Source organism: Carcharhinus amblyrhynchos, chromosome 3, assembly GCF_965287045.1.
Source record: "Carcharhinus amblyrhynchos chromosome 3, sCarAmb.v2.hapA, whole genome shotgun sequence".
Classification (NCBI taxonomy): Eukaryota; Metazoa; Chordata; class Chondrichthyes; order Carcharhiniformes; family Carcharhinidae; genus Carcharhinus; species Carcharhinus amblyrhynchos.
The window spans coordinates 50,647,144-50,668,763 of record NC_137326.1 but is presented as its reverse complement, the minus strand read 5'-3'; the positions used below and the strand labels follow the sequence as shown (position 1 = coordinate 50,668,763).

The 21,620-nt window shown below is 41.4% G+C and overlaps 1 protein-coding gene across 7 annotated transcripts in view; it reads right to left on the bottom strand.

The window, feature by feature from the left end:
* The window catches only part of LOC145339411 (protein bassoon-like), a 553,674-nt gene that overhangs the window by 101,708 nt on the left and 430,346 nt on the right, over nucleotides 1-21,620 (bottom strand). For 6 of the 7 annotated variants that reach the window (XM_080183908.1, XM_080183915.1, XM_080183865.1 and 3 more), the window contains one exon: nucleotides 6,547-6,642. The gene's annotated coding sequence lies outside the window, so the exon portion shown is untranslated. Of the gene's footprint in view, nucleotides 1-4,613; nucleotides 4,698-6,546; nucleotides 6,643-21,620 lie in introns of all 7 variants that reach the window. The other variant, XM_080183882.1, reaches the window with a different exon arrangement.

Sequence of the window (21,620 nt, the reverse complement as noted above, 5' to 3'; positions counted from 1 at the left end):
GAATGTTGGATAAAGATAGGATCATGCTACCTTGAGATCCTGATAGCTTCTTGGCATTCCCTGTCAAGATTAACTAATTGGGCAAAGTATCAGTGAATTATTGAGGTCCATGGAACTGGATCACAGCAAAACAGGTTCTGCTTTCAGCAGGGATATGAAAGAAAATCATTACTTGATATCAGCTCAACAGATGGAGAACACAGCATCAGCCAAATGACAGCATGTAAATGAGGAAAATAACGACGTAAAAAAATGGAACCATTGGGAAACAGAATCAGTTATTGATGTGCAAACTAAACATCCTGAAGCACCCAAGGCAGGAAATGAACCTGGGTCCCAGAGGAAGCAGTGCTAACCACTGTGTCACAGTGCCAACCTGTACTAGCTTCATTCAGGCCACAGGAGTGGAACTTAGACGAGTTAGTAGTACAATTGAAGAGGGGATAGATGTTGGTTGAGGATGATGTGGTCAGCTGTGTTGCAGGACAGGTTACATTAGTCACAGTCACAAACAATGTCATTGCAGAGTCAATGCTCTTATCAGGGTACAGAAAAGATAGGTGAACTTGTTTTCTAGTGATTACACATTTGAGGTATTGACAAAGAGCAGCTGGAGCTAAATTACTAACTGGAGACAATTTTTACAGGAGGACTATGATGATGAGTCTTCAAAGATGCAGAAAAATCCTTTTATGTATTTTATTTTATTGCCTGCCAGGTCATTAAACAGCTATCTAATCGAATAGGACTTCATAGAGTCCACTGTCATTCATGGCTATATTTTAGACCCTTACTGACATATACCAAGTGTACCAACGGTTAGCATGTATTATTCCGTAATTCTATAAGGGGAGCATTGTACCCTGTATTTAGTAGTTTTGCAACAGAGTCTTAATTTTAAGATGTGCCTGGAAGTTGAGGGAGTGCTTTCTCTTAATGCCAGGGAAAGTGATTCTGAACATCGTTAACTTCTGTAAATCATTTCAATACAGGTCCACAAGAATTGATGATTGACTACTGGAGGAAGTGAACCCATTTGTTTCTGAGTGGTTTGAGGTCAGGCACTGATAATTGAAAAGTAGCAGACAGGAAAGTTTTTCCAAGAGTTGATTATTAATCAATTACAGATTTACCACAATAAGGGTTTTTCACTCTAGCTCCTAAATGTTTTTAAAGGCACTTAGGACATTAATGTTAAATTAACGAGTTAACAATTTCCTTTACAGTTATCTCTGAACTGTGATGATAAATGCCAAGTCCTTAGAACTTGGCCTGTATATGTATGTGCCTTATAAGCATAGAGCTCAACTGTTTTCTATTCCTGTGAAATAACAAGTTTCTCTTACAGTCTCATATAGATTTCTTACATGGTTTCTACTGCTCTATCAATTTCAAGATGTAGCAGTCTAACTCCAAATATTGCGTTGGTATCACGTAATCCCATCTTCTCATCTCTCCCAGGAAATGGCCCATTGATCTGAAAACTAACCTGTCTGCTCAAGGGCATGATGATATGCAAAAGATCAATAGTCAAGTACTAAATTAGCTACGTTCATCTGAGACCTGCAAAAGTGATTTATTTCTAGATTCTCACCATGCAACCCACTGTGACACATCACATTCAACATAACCAGCATACAGAAAAATAAATTTGCCTGCACTAAGACTTAGGGGATAGGATAGTGAGTCTTTTACCATGGAGGGTCAAATAAGCTTGAGGGATTGACTCTGTTTTCTCTCCATACAGACACTGCTGGACCTGCTGGGTTTTTTCAACATTCTCTGTTTTATTTCTTGAAATCCCTATTGGCTACCTAATTCAGTAATCACAATTCAAAAATGCAATTAATTTTGCCTCGTGCTAACCAAAAAAAAAACAAATTTACTTAAGTTTTAAGATCAGAGTAAAAGGTACTTAAAATGTATCCTGTGACATACAGAATTTTATTTTCAAACATTTGATTTTTAAATTAATATTGGTCAGATGCAACCTGCACTATTCTCGGCCACTGTTAATTAAGGAAGGTGCAAAATATTACTGTGCATTGGGGCTCCAACGAATCACATGGTACTTTGAAACAATGTAGGTTCACACAAATGGAAGGTTGGGTTCATCCGTATCACGGAGTAAGTTTGGAGCAGAGACAGCAATCAATGAGGACAGTCATTTACATTTTTTCTCTGTGCATTGTCTAACATTCATGAATTTATAGTCTGTGAAATACTAGTTCTAACTAAGGGCTTCCTCCTAAAGCATTAATTTTACTTTGTTCAGATTCCAATGGATCTGCTGACTGCAGAATTTGCTTTTTATTTATCAAAAGGATAATGCGGGTTAAGGCGATTGCCTAGCAGTGCATTAGTGCTACAGCAAAGACATGGTTGTGTGATTTATAGACTATTGACAACAATAGGATGGCATTGCAAAGAAAGAAAATGCACTGTTGTTCTGTGTGGATAGCTAGTGCAAATACACACAGAACGTAACCAGTCACAAGGCTTCCTTAGCAAAATGCTGCCAACAATCTTCTCGTAGCCAGTTCAAATCTAAGACTGGTTGAGGTATACATAATAATGCAATGGAAAGGTCAGGGTCATAATAAACTACAGCTAATACTTTATAAAAAATTCAGTATAATGTACTTATTCCCCTTCTGAAGCACTGAGAAAATAAATAATTCAGGTGATGTACATGGTCACATCAAATCAGTACCGCAAGTTGAGAATCTTGGTACATAAATCACTCTAGAAAATGTGTAGGGTCAGAGAGTATGTTAAGACTCTAGCACAAATAGTTAGACCCCAAGTTGTTATAGTCTTGTCCAGGGACACACAAGCAGACATTGGTTCTAAGGAACAAAACAATAAGCCTCATCAGATGAATGAGTTTGAAACCTGAATAGTTTATGCACGTTATTTGAACAGTAAGATTTTGCTTAAAATTTCTATCCATTAGTTTCCAGTTTTCTCTTTCTACAATGTCATGTTTTATTTATGGAGGTCAGAATTTCACAACATGCTGATTCAACTTCTTGCAGTTTGACGTCAGCAACTGCAAGTTCCAAGTCTTGTGATAAGAGCGGGACTGAAGTTTCAAAGACTAAATATAGACACTGATGATCAAATGTTCATAAGAACATCAGGGATTTTGGGAATATCATCTCTGATATGAACTATTTATGACTGAATAACAAAGATTGCAATGTTAGACTGAGGTTAGACTATGGTTTTGCTTATTTACATTAGGGAGTAGGAAGCCATTTGGAATTTTGTCTTCTTTGAGGTACTTATTTACTTTCCTCAGAAAATTGCATGGAACCCAAAAACATGTAATGTGGGCATTCAGCTTATGGCTTGAGCAGTCAAGCAATATGACCATTCACCTCCTCAGAGGATTTTTCCTATTCAAAGTATTTACTATACCCAGTGTTAAACCCAAAGCCATATGACATCATAAATTCTTGAAATACCTGATAAGAAGAATGCTAAAGTGTAGGCAGGTGATATAGTTAGCAAAGGAGAAAGAGCGCTAGCTAGGACAAGTTATGCGCTATAAAACTGACATGTCATTACTAAGATAGCTGCATCCCAACTAACTGAGATACACCGTATGCCAAATTTTAGGCTTTGCCTTCCTGTCAAATTGCATTCCCTCCACCCAACCACCCATCTACCCTCAACAGGCCATGACTTTTTTTTGGACCATCCATTTTGCACAATTGTTATGTGCACATAACATATACTGGGAACACAAAAGAGCACAATTTCACCTTTAGTGTTTAGGAATCAAATCACACTACATGTGGAATTGAAGAAATTTGCAGAATTTGTTGCAGGATGACTTGCTCTGGCAGACACTTGCCCTGGAAAAGTAGTGTTTGTGGCTGGTTATGTATTGGCATGGAGAGAAGACTGGCTAACTAAAAGGAAGCCGAGGATAGGCATAATAGAGTATTTTTTGGTTGGCAGGATGTGAGGAGTGGTGTGCCACAGAGATCAGTGCTGGGGCCTCAACATTTACAATTTATGTAAATGACTTGAGTGAAGGGACCAAAGAGTATAGCTGCTAAAGATAGATTCGAATGTAAGTTGTGAAGATGACGTATGGAGAGAACAAACGGACATAGAGTGCGTGGGCAAAGATCTGGCAAATAACAGTATAATGTGGGCAAATGTAAAATTGTCCATTTGGCAAGAATAAAAAGGAAACACAATATCTAAATGGTGAAAGATTGGAGAGCTCTTAAATGCAGATTGATTGAGGTATCCTAGTGCATAAATCTCAAAAGGCTGGTGTGTAGGCAGAGCAAGTAATTAGGAAAGCTAATAGAATGTTATTGTTTATTGTCAGGGAAATTGAATACAAAAGTAGGGAGCGTATGCTTCGTTATATAGGACACTGGTGAGACCACATCCAGTGTACTGTGTACAGTTCTTTGCCCAATCACTTTACAGTACAGTAACACTTGCACAATTGGACTACATATGTAATCAGTGGTAAAAAACAGAGACAAGACTCAAATTCTCATTTTCCATTGAGCTGTATTCTCCACATTCCCCAACCAGGATGCACATGGCAACAAGTCACTTAGATTACAACAGATTCTTGTAACCTTTTCAACACTGAATGTAGATTGAACTGGTTTGGCTAGATGGATATATTTGTGTGTTGTCAAGCAGTCCATAGGAATGTGTGGCTGTTAAAACAAAAGGAATTTTTAAAAAACATTCGATATTTCATATTTTTCACATATTTGTTACTCAACAGCAGGTGATACTCTCAGGCCTCACTAACAGAAGCCACAGAAGGCAATTCACAGATTTATTTTTAGATGCTCCCTACTGTAAACCACTCTGAACTTTCCAGTCACGGGAAATCCCTGTGCTGCTATTCGATGATGCATCAGGTTAAACCCAGTCATTCGAGTTTGTACCCAGTTGATTGGCCACAAATTAAGTATTGAAGTCAACTAAAGCAAATGAAGCGTAATGGGCCAAATTATAAGACCCTCTTGTTTCTGCGCTCCTTAAATTTCAATACAGTAGTATTATTTCATTTAATTGCAAGGAATTGCGTTATCATTGGAATGATAATTACCTTCAAAGGATAATGAAAAATTGGTACCTGTAGCTCCAACAGCTTTTAACATTTGAAAGTCTGAAGCTACTATCAGACTCAATACCACCCCTCTCCACTTCTCTATTCCATATCCTAGCTGCATGCTGCTGCAAACTGTACTCTTTTTAGTGTGCCTAGGATGAGGGTTTGAAAGTTACTAGTGGTTACTTCATATAGTGAATATCATGAGCTCTGATGATTATTCTCAGGGTGAATCAAGGTCTCTTCAAGAAAGAGTCTCAGATAGTCATTTTTTGTTCTTTTCCTCTGCTTTTCTCCTTGCCGATAAGGAAGTTGCTGACTCACACAGGGATATGGTTCAGGTCTATATTTGTGTGTGAAATTTTAATATGCCTTCGTGTGAGGGAGTGGACAGGGAGTCAGGCCATTTGATTCTGGAGGGTATTGACACCAATGCCTGACCCTCTGCTCATCTGGTCTTCATGTCTTCAAAATGTAGTCACTTTACAGAAGTACCAGTGGGGTAAATTTGGCTTCATTTTGCTCTTCTCAACAAACCAAAGCTGAGCCAATTGCAATCATTGTCTCTGGTAAGGTTATAATACTCGGCACTTACAGGTCTGTACTTGCAATGGTGAATACAGGTGAAAAGTACTTCATTGATTGTAAGGTGCTTTGGGATATCCTGAGTTCATGAAAGGTTCTACATATATGCAGGTCTTTGTTTTTTTCATATGTTTCAAGTCTTCACCATTAGAGACTTTTTGTTCAAGTGTTTCTCTTTTTTGCTTCACACACCATCTTGAGCAAACTTTCTCCTCTGAAACTCGGCACTGGAAACTTCATAAATATAGACCAAAGTAACTCTGCCTCCCTGCAGAAAATGACATCATTATTCCCTGTTTACATGCATGCTTGGGGGAATCCACAGAGTTCCTCAGAGAATGTGAAGAGAGTGCAGGCCTGGCACAATAGGTCTCTGCTCTAATACCTGTACTTTGCACTCAGATCAATATTCTGTCTGACATAAAACATGGGTAAATCAGTCCCAATATATCCTATGGATAATCTGACCTTTTTGTGACTCTTTCACCCGCATCAGGTTGATGCTCATCTCTTAACTCATGTTAGTCCAGCTCCCTCACAAAGTTGGGCAAAGTAATTCCTCTAAGCTAGCACTAGCCACTGTTCAAAAATCTTCGAAAAATAAAATTGAAAAGAAAACCTTAGTAACTTTTTTGCGACCCTGTAATTCACTTTAAAACTATGGTGCAAATGGATTGTACTGCAATTAGCATAGTATCAATGGAAAACGGAACAAAGCAATAGTCACATGTAACAGAAGCAGTCAACGTATTGTTTTGCGTAAATGCTTCCATCCTGAAATAAACCAGATTATTAAAATAAGTATTGACTGTATTCAAGATTAATCAAATATGTTGGAATTATTATCTGTTTGTACTCACCTCCTGCCAGAGTTGAATAAAACCAGTCTCTCCATCCAATGTGCATATTTAGTATCCTGCTGCCAATCAGGTCCCACTTTTGCCTCTTCCTCTTTTCTGCTCGGGAGAGGTACAGACACATTACTGAACTGGCTATACAAATAACACTCAATCACTTCAAATTCTTTCGACATGGCTAACTAAAGGTATATTATCTACCAATCCACACCATGATCAAGGACTCTCAGGACAGGTTTATATAAATTGGATGAAGAATTAATTTTCCCTTACTGGCTTGATTGGTAGAATTGACAGACTAATGTGATGCATAGTCAGACAGGCCAAAAAAGTTCTTGGAAACTCTTGGGAAAAAGTGAGATCCTCTAACAGGCCTTGCTGCCTGCAGTATGAAGAGAGAGAGGAAAGAAAGAACTTGTAATAACAGTACCTTTTGTGATCTCAAGACTCAAGGAATTTACAACCATTGAGGTACTTTTGAACAGTGATCAATTCTGTAATGTTGTAAATGTCTTATCCCATTTACACATAGCAAGATCCCATAAACCTCAGCAAATCATCAGTTTTGGGTCTTAGTTGAGGGAGTTAGAATAATAAGATGTGACCTGACAGGACAGAAACTGAGAAGTTGCTTCCCCTAGCTAGGAATTGAGAAGAAGGGGGACACTGTTTCAGGATAAGGGGTTGATAATTTGAGACTGAGATAAGGAGACACTTCTTCATTCAAAGGATTGGGAATCTTTGGAATTTTCCATCCCAGAGGGTAACAGATGCTCCATCACTGAATATACTTAAGGCTGGGATAGACAGATTTTCGATGTTTTGGGGAATCAAAAGAAATTGGGAATGGGCGGTAATATGGAATTCAAGCCCAAGATCAGTCATGATCGTACTGAACGGAGGAGCAGGCTTGATGGACTTATGGCCTACTCCTGCTCCTTTTCCTTTATGTTCTTAAAAATATTGTTCAAGACACTGAGAACTCTCTGCTATTCCTCTTACTCAGATGACAGATGGGGTTTTTGTTTAATGTGTCAACCATAAGATGTCACCTTCAATGCTGCACTGAATTATTAGGCTTAGGTTTTGTACGAGGTTTCTAATGAGGCCTTCTTCGTACCTTTTTGTCTCAGAAACTAGTATAGTAAAACTGAACCAAGTTGGAGAAACCAGAATTTTTCTCATGATTGCTATTCATTGAGCTTCATTGTAAGTACGGTGTATGAGCACTGACTGAGCGTATGACTGGTTTCGGTTATGGTATTCTTCCGGTTTTAATAGTTTGCAGACATTCACTGTTTATTTTGCTGAAAAATGGGCACTGAGTAAGGTATCTGAGGGCTGATAGTGCTTGCATAACAATGTTCCAACATGAGTTTCTTATTTGCAATACAGGAGGAGAGCACACTAGAGTAAAACAAAATTTCCTTCAGTACTATTCCAGCAAGCCTCGCCAAGTGTCCGCTCCGGTGGGTTAGATGAACAGTGAAGCTCCCTCTTGCCCAACTCAGAAACAGAATCTCTACCATGGTGTATGAATGTGATATTTTCCACTTTGCACACCATACAGCTTTGTTAACTGTCAGACCAAAGTTGACATTTAAGTGCCAGTTTTATACTGTGTTCCCATAACAACTAAAAGCTGAACTGTGAACTTTCAAAATACTTTTCACAGAGAACCACAAGAAAGAGGAGCCTCCATCAAACTGAGCTAGATTAGAATTCAGATCCCACATATAAAAGGATAGCATGCTAATCCACTGTGGTTTGATCTTGTGCCATTCCACACAAATCAGTAAAACAATCGGGCAATGCCTTCTGTGAATTGCATCAAGCTGCAACACTTCAATGGACAAATGAGAATTGGAAGGATAAGATTTGGATTGGCAACCTCTCTTAAGTTGTTGGGAGAGGAAGTAGGAACTTGCCCAGAAGGAGGGAAATTAGGTCAGACTAAGAATCACTCTTGCACAGTGGCCAGTTTTGAAGGAAAATTGTGAGCAACACTGGCAATGCAGTATTTGTTGTCCATCATTAGTTTCCATTTGGGCATTACGAGTCAACCACATTGTCTAGGGCTACAGTCACATATATGTCAGATCAGGTAAGGGTGATGAGTATCCTTCCCTGAAGGACATCAATACACAAGTTGGATTTTTACAATAACCTTGCAGATTTCATGATACTTTTCAGATACCAGCATGTAAATTACTCAGTTTAATAAATTTCACAAATTGCTCCTTCTGGATTGATGGTCCAGTATAACGTTCATCAATATCCTGGTCACATGAAACTATTAGTGGTGTCTAATATTTCATGTCACTTTTAATCTTCCATCATTGTGCTTTCCAAACCTCCCAACAGAGAGGTCCAGTGAGCTCCACTGATTATACTGAACACTTGTTTGAGTCTGTTGGCATGTAAAAGAAATGCCCGTTTACAGACCACCAGTTATCATTTTGTTGATTAAACATATGAAGTTTAGGTCATGCAGCGAATGTAACTGGATGGCACATATAAGATTTCTCCAGATTTTACAAGCAGCCTTTTATTTCATCTAACTCATATCCAATAAATTCCAGAGCCAAAGCTTCCATTATCAAAATAAAACACCTGGCCACTGCAACTAAGAATGCTGTTTTTAGCTCTAAGACTACCCCTCATTATAGCATCTTATGATGCTCAGGGAGAACTTAACTGATATAATATTACAAGGTTTGCATTTGTGAGGATGTTAATCACTGAAATTTAATAAACTTTAACCTCCTACCCCAATTCTTTTAAAAATGAATAAAAATAAATAAAGTGAGAAAATGTTTTGACTTATAGGCCTGACGAGTGTTAATTGGCAGCAGATAAGACTTGCATTCATCACGGTGAGGACGTTCTGCTTTGGGGAACTGCTGGCCAATCAGAGTGGGGTCTTGGGGGATAGATCTGGAAATCAAAGAGGTGTGGAGGTCTCCAGCTCATCAAGGGTGGGTGCCTCCCATCAGAAGAGGACTTCTGATGGAAGTGCCTTCCCAATCTTTCTTGCCCAAGATGTAGGTTTTTAATCTTTTCTATTCCCCTCAAAGGCCCTTAACAGCCATAATTGGGAAAAGGACAGGTGCCCAACCCCTCATGGCCCTGCCCCCAACCATGAAATTGCTTCCAAATTGGAGGGTGGGGAATCTCTGGAATCGTCTACCTCCGAGGGCTGTGGAGACTCAGTCAGCGGGTATGTTCAAAGCAGAGGTCAATAGATTTCTAGGTCCTGGAGCGAATTCCATTCATGCAATTTCACACTCCCCTGCCTCAAAACATGCTGCTGGGGGAAGGGGGCGCGTAATATGCAGGCCATAGAAACATACCAAATAGGAGCAGGAGTAGGCCATTCAGCCCCTTGACCCTGCTTTGCCATTCAATATGATCATGGCTGATCCTCTCTCAATGGCAGGAATAGAAAGCAGATGGCACGATTTCAAATGGTGAAAGCAGCGAAGAAAACTTTACAAATGACTGTGCGGTCAAATTCTCCTCCAATTCGATTGTCAAGTTTGCTGACGACACCACCATACTGGGTCGCATCTCAAACAATGAGTGGGAGGCTTTTAAGGGCAAAATGAAATGGTTGCAGGGGAGGTATGTTCCGGTTAAGCGGAAGGATGGGAAAGGTAGGATTAGAGAGCCGTGGATTACAGGGGGTATTGAAGACTTGGTCAGGAAGAAGAGGGAGGCGTATGTTAGGTTGAAACAACTGGGTACGGAGAGTGCGCTGGAGGAATATAGAGAGAGTAAGAGGGAGCTAAAAAGGGGAATTAGAAAGGTGAAGAGAGGGCATGAAATGGCTTCAGCTGGTAGGATTAAGGAAAATCCAAAGGCATTTTATTCCTATATTAGGAGCAAGAGAGTAGTTAGAGGGAAAATTGGTCCTCTTAGGGACAAAAGAGGGGAGTTACGTATTGAGTCGGAGGGAATGGGGGAGCTCCTGAATGAATACTTTGCGTCGGTATTCGCGAAGGAGAGGGGTTCGGAATCGTGCGGTCTCTTGGAGGGAGCTGAGGATCAGTTGCAGGAAATATCTATTACGAGGGAGGAAGTGCTAGGGCTTTTAGGTAGCGTAAGGACGGATAAAGCTCCGGGGCCTGATGGTATTTATCCCAGGCTGCTTAGGGAGGTGAAAGATGAAATTGCTGGGCCTCTGGCGCAAATCTTTGTCTCTTCTTTGGACACAGGTGAGGTCCCAGAAGACTGGAGGGTAGCAAATGTGGTGACGCTGTTCAAAAAAGGTAGTAGGGATAACCCTGGAAATTATAGACCGGTGAGTTTGACATCGGTGGTAGGGAAATTAATGGAAAAAATACTTAGGGGTAGGATGTATGAGCATTTGGAGCGTTGCGATCTGATTAGGGATACGCAACATGGCTTTGTTAGAGGGAGGTCTTGCCTTACGAAGCTTGTGGAATTCTTTGAGGAGGTGACAAAAACGGTTGATGATGGAAGAGCCGTTGATGTCATCTATATGGATTTCAGTAAGGCGTTTGACAAAGTCCCTCATGGTAGGCTGGTAGAAAAGGTTAAGGCGCATGGGATACGAGGTCAGGTAGCTAGGTGGATTGAGAACTGGCTGGGTAATAGGAGACAGAGGGTAGTTGTGGAGGGGACCTTTTCGGGCTGGAGGCCAGTGACCAGTGGTGTGCCGCAGGGCTCAGTACTGGGACCTCTCCTCTTTGTAGTATACATAAATGACTTGGAAGAGAGCGTAGGTGGTGTGATCAGCAAGTTTGCGGATGACACCAAGATGGCAGGGTTGGCGGGTACTGAATTGGAATGTCAGGTGATACAACAGGATATAGATAGGTTGGTGCATTGGGCAGATAGGTGGCAGATGGAATTTAATCCTGACAAATGTGAGGTGATGCATTTTGGAAGGAATAATGCAGAGAGGAGCTATGAGATAAAAGGTAGACAGATTAGGAGTATAGAAATACAGAGGGACCTGGGAGTGCAGGTTCACAAATCCATGAAGGTTGCGACACAAGTGGAGAAGGTTGTTAGGAAGGCTTATGGAATGCTAGCCTTTATAGGAAGGGGTATAGAGTATAAAAGCTGCCGTCTAATGCTTCAGTTGTATAGAACGTTGGTTAGACCGCATTTGCAGTACTGCGTCCAGTTCTGGTCACCTTACTACCGGAAGGACGTGGAGTCTCTGGAAAGGGTGCAGAGGAGGTTTACCAGGATGTTGCCTGGCATGGAGGGACTGGGTTACGAGGAAAGGTTGGAGAAACTGGGACTTTTCTCCTTGGAAAGACGGAGATTGAGGGGGGACATGATAGAGGTATATAAGATACTGAAGGGAATAGATAGAGTCAATAGTGAGAGACTGCTCCCTAGACTGGGTACAAATACGAGAGGTCATGATTTAAGGGTGAGGGGGGAGAGGTATAATTTGGATGTGAGAGGAAGGTTCTTTACGCAGAGAGTTGTGGGGGTATGGAACGCGCTACCGAGTAGGGTGGTGGAGGCGGGAACGTTGGACTCGTTTAAGATGCAGTTAGATAGGCACATGAGTGAAACGAGGATGGAGGGTTATGGTAGGGGCTATTAGATAAGGTCAGAACCTCGGGAGACACCGGAAATGCAGACCTGTAAATTAACATTTTTGTCTTTTTATTCCGCAGGTGGAGGTCCACCTCGTTGTCAAACGAGGGGCATGCACACGGTAGGTGGTGTGTGGGCTGCTCTTGGAGGTTCCGGGAGTGGCCTAGTACTTCGTGTCGGTGTGTGTGCTTGATCCTGGACCGGTAGACGGGCGCCGCAACAGCTCAGTGACTAGCACTGCTGGCTGTGCAGATACATGGATTTGGGCCTGTGTCTGTGGGAGTTTGTGCATTCTCCCTGTGGTTGCGTGGGTTTCCTCCGGGCGCTCCGGTTTCCTCCCACACCCCAAAGATGTGCTCTTAGGCTGATTGGTTTTTACCAAATTGACACTATTCTCCCCTGAATCTGGCTAAGTTAGGGGTTCCATTTGTAGACACGCAGGGTAGAATAGGTGTAGGGCGATGCGGCTGCGCGGGCTCGTTGGGCCTGTTTCCCGTGCTGGGTTATTCTTTGTTCTTTGTTAAATAGCAGTAATTAGAGAAGATAACAGGGATTAAAGAGGTTGTTTTAACAAGGGAGGTATGTTGGAGATAGGAATTTTGCTAGAGGGTAGAGATAAATTAATGGCACTGGTAAGCAAAGGCTGAAAATCATCAGGTACAAACAGCCACCTCATGGATAAAAAGAGTTTAGTGAAGGCAGGTTTAGAGGGACAGGAAAGATAATTACAATGTTTGAGGTGTAGGGAGCTGGAAGAAGAAAGGATTGGAATCAAGAGTAGATGGGATTTAGAAGTGCTGCCACACTCTGATTATGAAAAAAGCATTAGTTACAAAATGAAGAAAATAATTTCCAGTAGGTTACTTGGGTTAGTGCACTGACCTGAATTTTTGGAAATAGTCTTAAAACTTTACAAATAATCCAAACTTCAGTCTTAAGAGTGAAACCGGGTGAAGCCTAAACACTTAACTGAGCTGCATACCTTTTTAAAGCACGTCTTCAATCTGCAAATGGATGATGAGACCTGATGGCTTTTCTAAAAATACAGCGGTGAATATTTATGGTACTGAAGCAATTATAGTAATTTCTCCTACAGTGAATTTGTTCTCTGTAGTATTCATCAGTCTTCTTTGATATAATTACAATATCAAATTCCCTACAGTTACTCTACATATTAGGAAAGGTAATACTGTCCAACTGAAATTATATTTCATAATATTCCTAACCATGTATAATTAGACCACATTAATATTAACAAAGATTTTTAACTGCATGTCCACAGTATTATGAAGACTTCAAAAATTGGGTTTCAGCTTAGCTTCTGATCCTCTCCTGTCCCAGTGTAAAAATGTAATCCAAAAATGCAGGTGACTTCATGAATAGAAGGTTAAGAGCTCAAGTCTTGGAACTCAGCAGCTTCTCTGACATGTCGGCCTGAGCTGGGTGAATTTAATTTTCGCGTTTGAAGGACTTATGATGGCAATATAGAAAGTGACGGAAGTTGGACATTAAAGCCATAGCTTCAGTGCACCAATCATAGAGTAACCATAAAACAACGCCATACAAATAGCCAGCAACTTAGTCAAAAGCTGTCCCTGAGGACTGCACTAGCATTCATAAACAGGAACACACAAGAAGAGATGGTATTCAGATACCACTTACTCTTCTGTACTGTCACTGCTTCCCATTATCAATCCACAACTCTTGGTGCTGTTGCTACTTCTCTTTCCTAATCCATGTATTCTTTCTATAATGCCATTAATTCCTTTTCCAATCCTCACTGCCTCTCTCTACTGTCTATTCACCCTCTGCAGTAAAATGACCTTTTCCCAGTCTTCATTTGTGTCCTCTTCCTGTAGTGCAACTGTTTCTTCTCCTCCTCCCATGACACTTGTCTCAATGTCTATTTCACAACCAGGTTTTGGAATTCCACTGACATGCCTCTAATGCATGAATTTATAAGTTGAAGCTTGAATGTTAATGGTACCTTGCTCCCACCCCCCAATATTGCATATCTTTCAGAATGTAACTGCCAAGATATTACCAAATAAAAGTTGAGACTTTCATCATTGCCCTCGTCCTTGCCAGACTCCAATGGTTTCCTATGTCCCTTTCCTTTAATTGCCTCCACAACTCTCTTGAATTGTTAATCAACACTAATATGTTTATTTACTGAATGACAATGGAAAAATTGATAGGAGAATAAATGGGTTTCCCATTTTATATTTCACCAACACTTTTCCTCACCTTTGCAACTGAAGCGTATATATCCCAGGATCTCTATAGCTGTGTCTTAAGTCTGAGGCATCACATTTTTTGTCACCTCAAGGAGCTGACTACAGGCATTGTATGGGAGTCTCCTCACATTAGAAACTCTGAGGGCACCAGATATGAAGGTAAAGAGGGCCCCGAGGCTATTTTTGACCATTTTCTTCCAGATGTGCATTAAGTTCCAGCCTTATCCAACAGTAGTCAGTGGGCCCTGAAGCTGCTTGCCTAAAGCTTTTTACATGCTAGGGGATACTGTGTTTTAGCAGATGGGGAAAGGAAATCTAGCCCTCTTATGAGTCGTAGCCATAGAATTCTCCTGAATGTCTTTTCTTCCTAGTCCTGCACTGATACTTCTGGAGACCCCCAAGGATCTATTCTTTAGCTCCTTTTATTTCTCATATTCAATCTGACATCATCCAGAAATACAACATTACTTTCCACGTATTGACAACATTCAGCTCTACTTCACCATGTTCTTTTGACCTCTCCACTGGCTCGGATTTGACACACTCCTTGCTTAATATCCAGTAATGGTTGAGCTGAAATTTCTTACAAATAAACATTGGGAAAAGGGAAGTCACTGGAGAAATTTTTAACCACAAAATGGATGGGTGGCTTGGTGGGGTAAAGTGCTAAAAATCAAAATTTTCAACAGTAACCTGCGTACTTCAAGTCCAAGAGTCGAAGCAGACAATCAATCCATTCCAAGGAACATGAGTTGACATATTAAATATTATTAATTTAACAAACAGTCCCGGTCCTCCATGTCAAGATCATCCCCTTTCCCAATTAACCTGCTGCTGATTGACATACCCCACCCTTAAAATTGGTCCTTCTAACCCCTCAGAGATCAAAACCTCCTTATCCTTTACTTCCCCCAACACTACTCCCTCTTTCCCAAGATTGAAACTTCATCCACCCCAAGTACAAATCTCCTCTGATCAACCTTTCCTCCAGCTTCATCTGTTTTGCACAAGGTCCAACTTCTGCACAGATCAACCTTCCACGTTCCCTGTGCTCTATCCACACTCCTGTCCTCTTACAATTGAGCAGATGAGTTAAAATCCAACCAGCCATAAGTCCCATTTCCTATTCATTCCCATTCCCCTCCACTCTCTCAGGTTGGCCCAGACTATCTGGTCTTGGGTTGGGTTTCTCACTCCATCACAAAGGCCACCTACTTCTCGTGCCCATCTCCACGACTGACCCAGCTCACTCGTTGCTGAAAAACACATCCGCATTTTTGGTAACTCAAGACTTAACTATCCTAATGCGCTTCTGGGCAGCCTTCCATCTGCCACTCATTGCTGCCCATATCGCAATTCAGACCAAGCCCTTTTCACTCATCATCCCTGTGTTTCCTGATCTGTGTTGACTCTGGCTCCAATGCTTCAGATTTTACATTCTTATCTTGTGTTCAAATCCCTCCATCATCTCACAATCTCCATGACCTCCTCCAGCTCTAGAACACAGATTTTGTTCGCTTGCTGGCCCACCACTGGTAGCCATGCTTTCAGCTGTCTCACCCTCTAGAATTTCCTCCCTAACTTTGACCCTTACTTTCCTCAGTTAAGCACTCCCTTAAAGTCAGCATAATTCACCAAGCTTTTGGTCACTCATCTTAATGTTTCACTTTTGCTATTTTGTCCTATTACTGTCCTTGGACAGTGTTACTAAGTTAAAGTTGCTATAAACTGCAGATGTTGGCGCCCAAGTTGAACTCTGAAATCTTGAAACATTCCTCCAAAAACGGGTGATGATTGATATATGAAGCATAGCATGGGTGTGAGTGGCTGCTGATTTTGCTGCTTGCTATGTTGGGTCCACTCTGATTGGGCATATCTTAAACTCCCCTGCATCTTCACAATACTCGCCTGTTCGATCCTTTACATCCAGTCATAAAGTACCAGCATGTAACACATCCATCTGTAGGGTGAAAATCAAAGCTAACTACTAATGTGAATACAGTATGTCACATTGGAAAAAGGGGGTTGATATACACGCTGAGTTTATGCAAAAAAGAAATTTTTGGAGCTGAAAAAAATTGGGTCACCTTAAATGTTATGTTGACATAAACACTGCGATCCACAGTATAACTGAACAATAGTTGCAAGAGAAAATAAATAACTCTTTTTTTAGGAAGAAAATAAAATATTTTCCACATCTCCTGTTACGAAATTGACTGCCAGTTTTGCCATTGAGTGAACTGGAATTGACAAGACAATAAATGACAGGAAAAGCCATTTTGAGTCTCTCGGTTGAAAGATGCCCTGTAGCCAGATAGTTATCAGCTGCTCACTCACGTAAAACTGAATACAATGTCAGGCATCACTTAAGATTCAAAACCACAGCAATAAAAATACTAAGATAGCATCTTGATCGTTATGCTGTCTCAGATCAAACCTGATAGCTCAAAGGTAAAGGTGCTGATATTTACCCACAGACCCATCAGTTCTGCATGGTGTAGAACTCATTTTAATCCGACCTTAAAGAACGAGTGCAAATAATACTCAATTCTCTCATGTAAAGCTTATTTGTATAATTATTCACAGCATCAAGTGCAAAGTCAAATCTAAGGTGAAAAAATATGTGTAAAGACTAGAAACAGTTGAGAGAAGTGCTGCAATTGGGGGCAAATATGATGAAGCCTTAAATGATATTTCAACATAATGGACACCCCTGACAAGACACAAAACATAAGGATAAAGAGTTTAAGAAATGGCTAGTCTAAAAGGAAGGGACAACAAGTGGTGGTAAGCTAGAGCAGGGTGTTAGAACATAGAACACTACAGCACAAAGAGGCCCTTTGGCCCACAAGTTGCGCCGATCACATCAATACCTACCAATCCATAGACCTATCTATAACCCCCAATCCCATTAAATCCCATATACTCATCCAGAAATCTTTTAAAAGACCCCAGCGAGTTTGCCTCCACCACCACTGACGGCAGCCAATTCCATTCACTCACCACCCTCTCAGTGAAAAACTTACCCCTAACATCACTTCTGTACTTGCCTCCCCGCACCTTAAATCGGTGTCCTCTTGTAGCAACCATTTCAACCCGGGGAAATAGCCTCTGAGAATCCACCCTATCTATTCCTCTCAACATTTTATAAATCTCCATCAGGTCGCCTCTCAACCTTCGTCTCTCCAGGGAGAAGAGTCCCAGCTCCCTCAACCTATCTTCATAAGGCATGCCTCCCAATCCAGGCAACATCCTTGTAAATCTCCTCTGTACCCTTTCAATAGCTTCTACGTCCTTCCTATAGTGAGGCGACCAGAGCTGCGCACAGTACTCCAAGTGGGGCCTGACAAGGGTTTTATAAAGTTGCAGCATTACCTCCCGACTCCAAAACTCAATCCCTCGATTAATGAAGGCCAGTACACCATAAGCCTTCTTGACCACATCCTCTACCTGCAAGGCCGATTTAACAGTCCTGTGGACCCGGACCCCAAGATCCTTCTGCTCTTCAACACTGCTAAGACTCCTGCCCTTGATAGTGTACTCGTTCATCCCATTGGTCCTGCCAAAATGGACCACTACACATTTATCTGCGTTGAAGTCCATCTGCCACTTCTCCGCCCAGTCTTGCATCCTATTTATGTCCTGCTGCAACTTCTGACATCCTTCCAGACCATCCACAACACCACCGACCTTCGTGTCATCGGCGAACTTACCAACCCATCCCTCCACTTCCTCATCTAGGTCGTTTATGAAAATGACAAACAGCAAGGGTCCTAGAACAGATCCCTGGGGCACTCCACTGGTGACCGACCTCCATGCAGAAAAAGACCCATCCACAACCACTCTCTGCCTTCTGCAGGCAAGCCAGTTCTGGATCCACAAGGCCAAAGCCCCTTGGGTCCCATGCCCTCTCACCTTCTCAAGAAGTCTTGCGTGGGGGACCTTATCAAACGCCTTGCTGAAGTCCATGTAAACCACGTCCACTGCTTTTCCTTCGTCAATGTGTTCAGTCACATTTTCGAAGAACTCAACTAGGCTCGTAAGGCACGACCTGCCCTTGACAAAACCATGCTGACTATTTCTGATCATGCTAAACCTCTCCAAATGCTCATAAATCTTGTCCCTCAGAAGCCTCTCCATCAGCTTACCAACCACTGAGGTCACTCACCGGTCGGTAATTTCCCGGGCTATCTCTGTTCCCTTTCTTGAAAATAGGAACCACATCCGCAATCCTCCAATCCTCCGGAACCTCTCCCTTCTCCATTGACGACACAAAGATCATCGTCAGGGGCTCTGCAATCACCTCCCTCAGTAACCTGGGGCACATCCCATCTGGTCCCGGCGACTTATCTATCTTGATAGAATTCAAAAGTTCTAACACATCCTCTTCCTTAATATCCACATACTCAATCTTTTCCATTTGCTGCAAACCTGTAGCAAAATCTCCCAGATCAGTTTCCACCGTGAATACTGAGGCAAAGTACTCATTAAGCACCTCTGCCATTTCTTCTGGTTCCACACAGACCTTTCCCCCTTCACCTTTTATAGGTCCTATCCTTTCTCTTCTCATCCTTTTATTTTTCACATATTTATAGAAGGCCTTGGGATTCTCCTTAATCTTACCCGCCAAGGCCTTCTCATGACCCTTTCTGGCTCTCCTAATTTCCCTTTTAAGCTCCTTTCTACAATCCTTATACTCCTCTAGATCCTTAACATCTCCTAGCTCCCTGAACCTTTTGTACACCTTCCTTTTCCTCCTGACTAGGTTCACCACAGCCTTCCTGCACCACGGTTCCCGCGACCTACCAAAACCTCCTTGTCTCATCGGAACATTGTCGTGCAGAGCTCCAGACAAACATTCCTTGAGTATCCGCCACCTTCCTTCTGTACTTTTCCCCAAGAATGCCTCCTTCCAGTTTATTTGTCCAATTAACTTCCTGACGTCTTCATATTTCCCCTTACTCCAGACAAACACCTTCCTAGCCTGCCTGATCCTATCTCGTTCCAATGCAATTGTGAAGGAGATAGAATTATGATCACCATTCCCAAGATGCTCTCCTACCGAGAGATCCGTCACCTGTCCTGGTTCATTCGCCAGTACCAGGTAAAGTACAGCCTCCCCTCTCGTAGGCTTATCCACGTACTGTGTCAGGAAACCTTCCTGAACACACCTAACAAACTCCTCCCCATCCAAACCCCTTACCCTCGGGATATTCCAATCGAATATGTTGTCAGCATATCCTGTGCCTATGGACAATATTACTGAAAGCCAGTATACAGTTGAGGAAAAGGAAAAGCTATGAAAAGATCCCTGGACTAGCTCTAAGGATGATGGTGCTGGAAAGTGGAAGAATAGGCAATGCTAGAGTAATGCAGGTTGCACACAGGTAGGCAGGAATGGAATCTTTCAACTGACTCCAACAGAGTTAGGTCATGAAGGACAGATGGTGAAGGAGAATACCATGACAAATCAATCATGAGGAACAGGAAGGGATAATGCAGCAAATTCACAAAAGAAACCACTTATAATATATTCAAAGCAGAAAGCCTTCTCTTTTATGGCCTCCATGAGAAAGCTATTAAGTACATCTCTGCAACATGGTCCGGGGCTCGCCCCAAAGTTGAGTGACAATACTGGTCATTTTCTGAGAAGGTTTAAGCATGGTGACTCAATCCCATCTGCAGGTTAAGTTTGGAGAGTCCAGGGCAGTGTGTTACCTTTTAGGAGAAGCAGTCTGTGCTCCTTCACATTTTCTTGTACATTATTCAATAACTCAACTGAACTACCACTGCAATTGTACTTTCATAAGAATGCACCAATGCTGAACAATTTACTTTGTATGGATTAAGCTTTCCAGCAAACATTGTGAATCATATGGATATGAATCAATGCTCCAGTAAAATTTTCTCATTGACAGGAAAATGCCAGAATTGTAATAATATGCACACAGTGCCACATCATATTGAAGCAGCTCCATGCATCGACCATCATCCTCATTGATCTTCAAAGCAGTTAGTTTTCAGCTTCTAATATTAATTGCACAAGAGACTAAGCTTAGAGCAGCAATATTTAGTTCTAGTTTAAAGTATACCATTAACAATCATAAAGGAGCTTAGCTTGAGCTGAACATGTTAGCTTTCAAGAACAGAAGGGTTGTTGGCACATGTGCCCAAAGGATATTGCTTCATTATTGCATGAGACAAGTGCTGTAATACTCACTGAATATGGGGAAAGGCTAAAAATGTGCAGATATGAAAAAAACTAAGTCTTATACCTTTTCTTTATGAAAGAGGTGCAGTATCATCAGCAGCTGAACCCTGGTTTTTATTTTAACAAGTGGAAGTAAACCTCATAAGTAGCAGAAACCTGGCCTTTATTTTAACAAGTGGAGGAAAGCAATGGGAAACTTAACATAGAGGAATTTGGTGAAAATGGTCTTTAGCAGTAGAAGGAAATAAATTAGCAGTCCATTTTCAACACCCATCACCACCACCAACGCACCCCCCCCCCCCACCCCCAGCCCCATACGCACAATTTCCTTCATCACAATACGAACGAAAAAGCGGCAGGGTGTAAAAGTGGCTGATGTTATTGTCCATTTTGCACTGCTTTCAAAGATCAATGTCAAATCCAAAATGTTTAAGTTATAAAACAGACGTATTTTACAAGTAAACAGATCCAGGAAGAGTGGAGTTCTTTGGGCGAGTAAGGAAATTAAAATAAGAAATCAATGTACGTGATTTGAATATTATAGAAGAAAGCCAAAGTATACAGGAAATTTAGAGAGAAAAACGGGAGACTAGATGATTAAGGGGAAAAAGTGGAAAGATTGACAGAAACGTGACGATGAATTTTAGAAAACGTATTATTCAGGTAAGAATTAGAGGCAATAATGGAAATTTTCCAAAGCCCAGGTGAAATTTAACTATCATTCCCCTGGTTCCAGACAGTAAAGGCAGCCAGTCTTGGGGGAAACTTCTTTCAAGTGTTGTTAACATGAAATAACTAATTTGTGGTGACTTGTGATTTACTTTTTGAATGTGTAATTGAATAAATATATGGTTGTATAAATACTGGACACATTTGGGCTTACATTCACTGTGAAAACAACAGAGATATTTGATGCTAGACAGGGAATATTATTGAACTATAAGAAAGAAGCAGGTATAGGTTCTGTGCCCCTTTACTTCGTTGTTTAGTAAGATCATGGTTGATTGCACAATTAAACTCCACTTTCCTGCCTGATCCCCATGCCT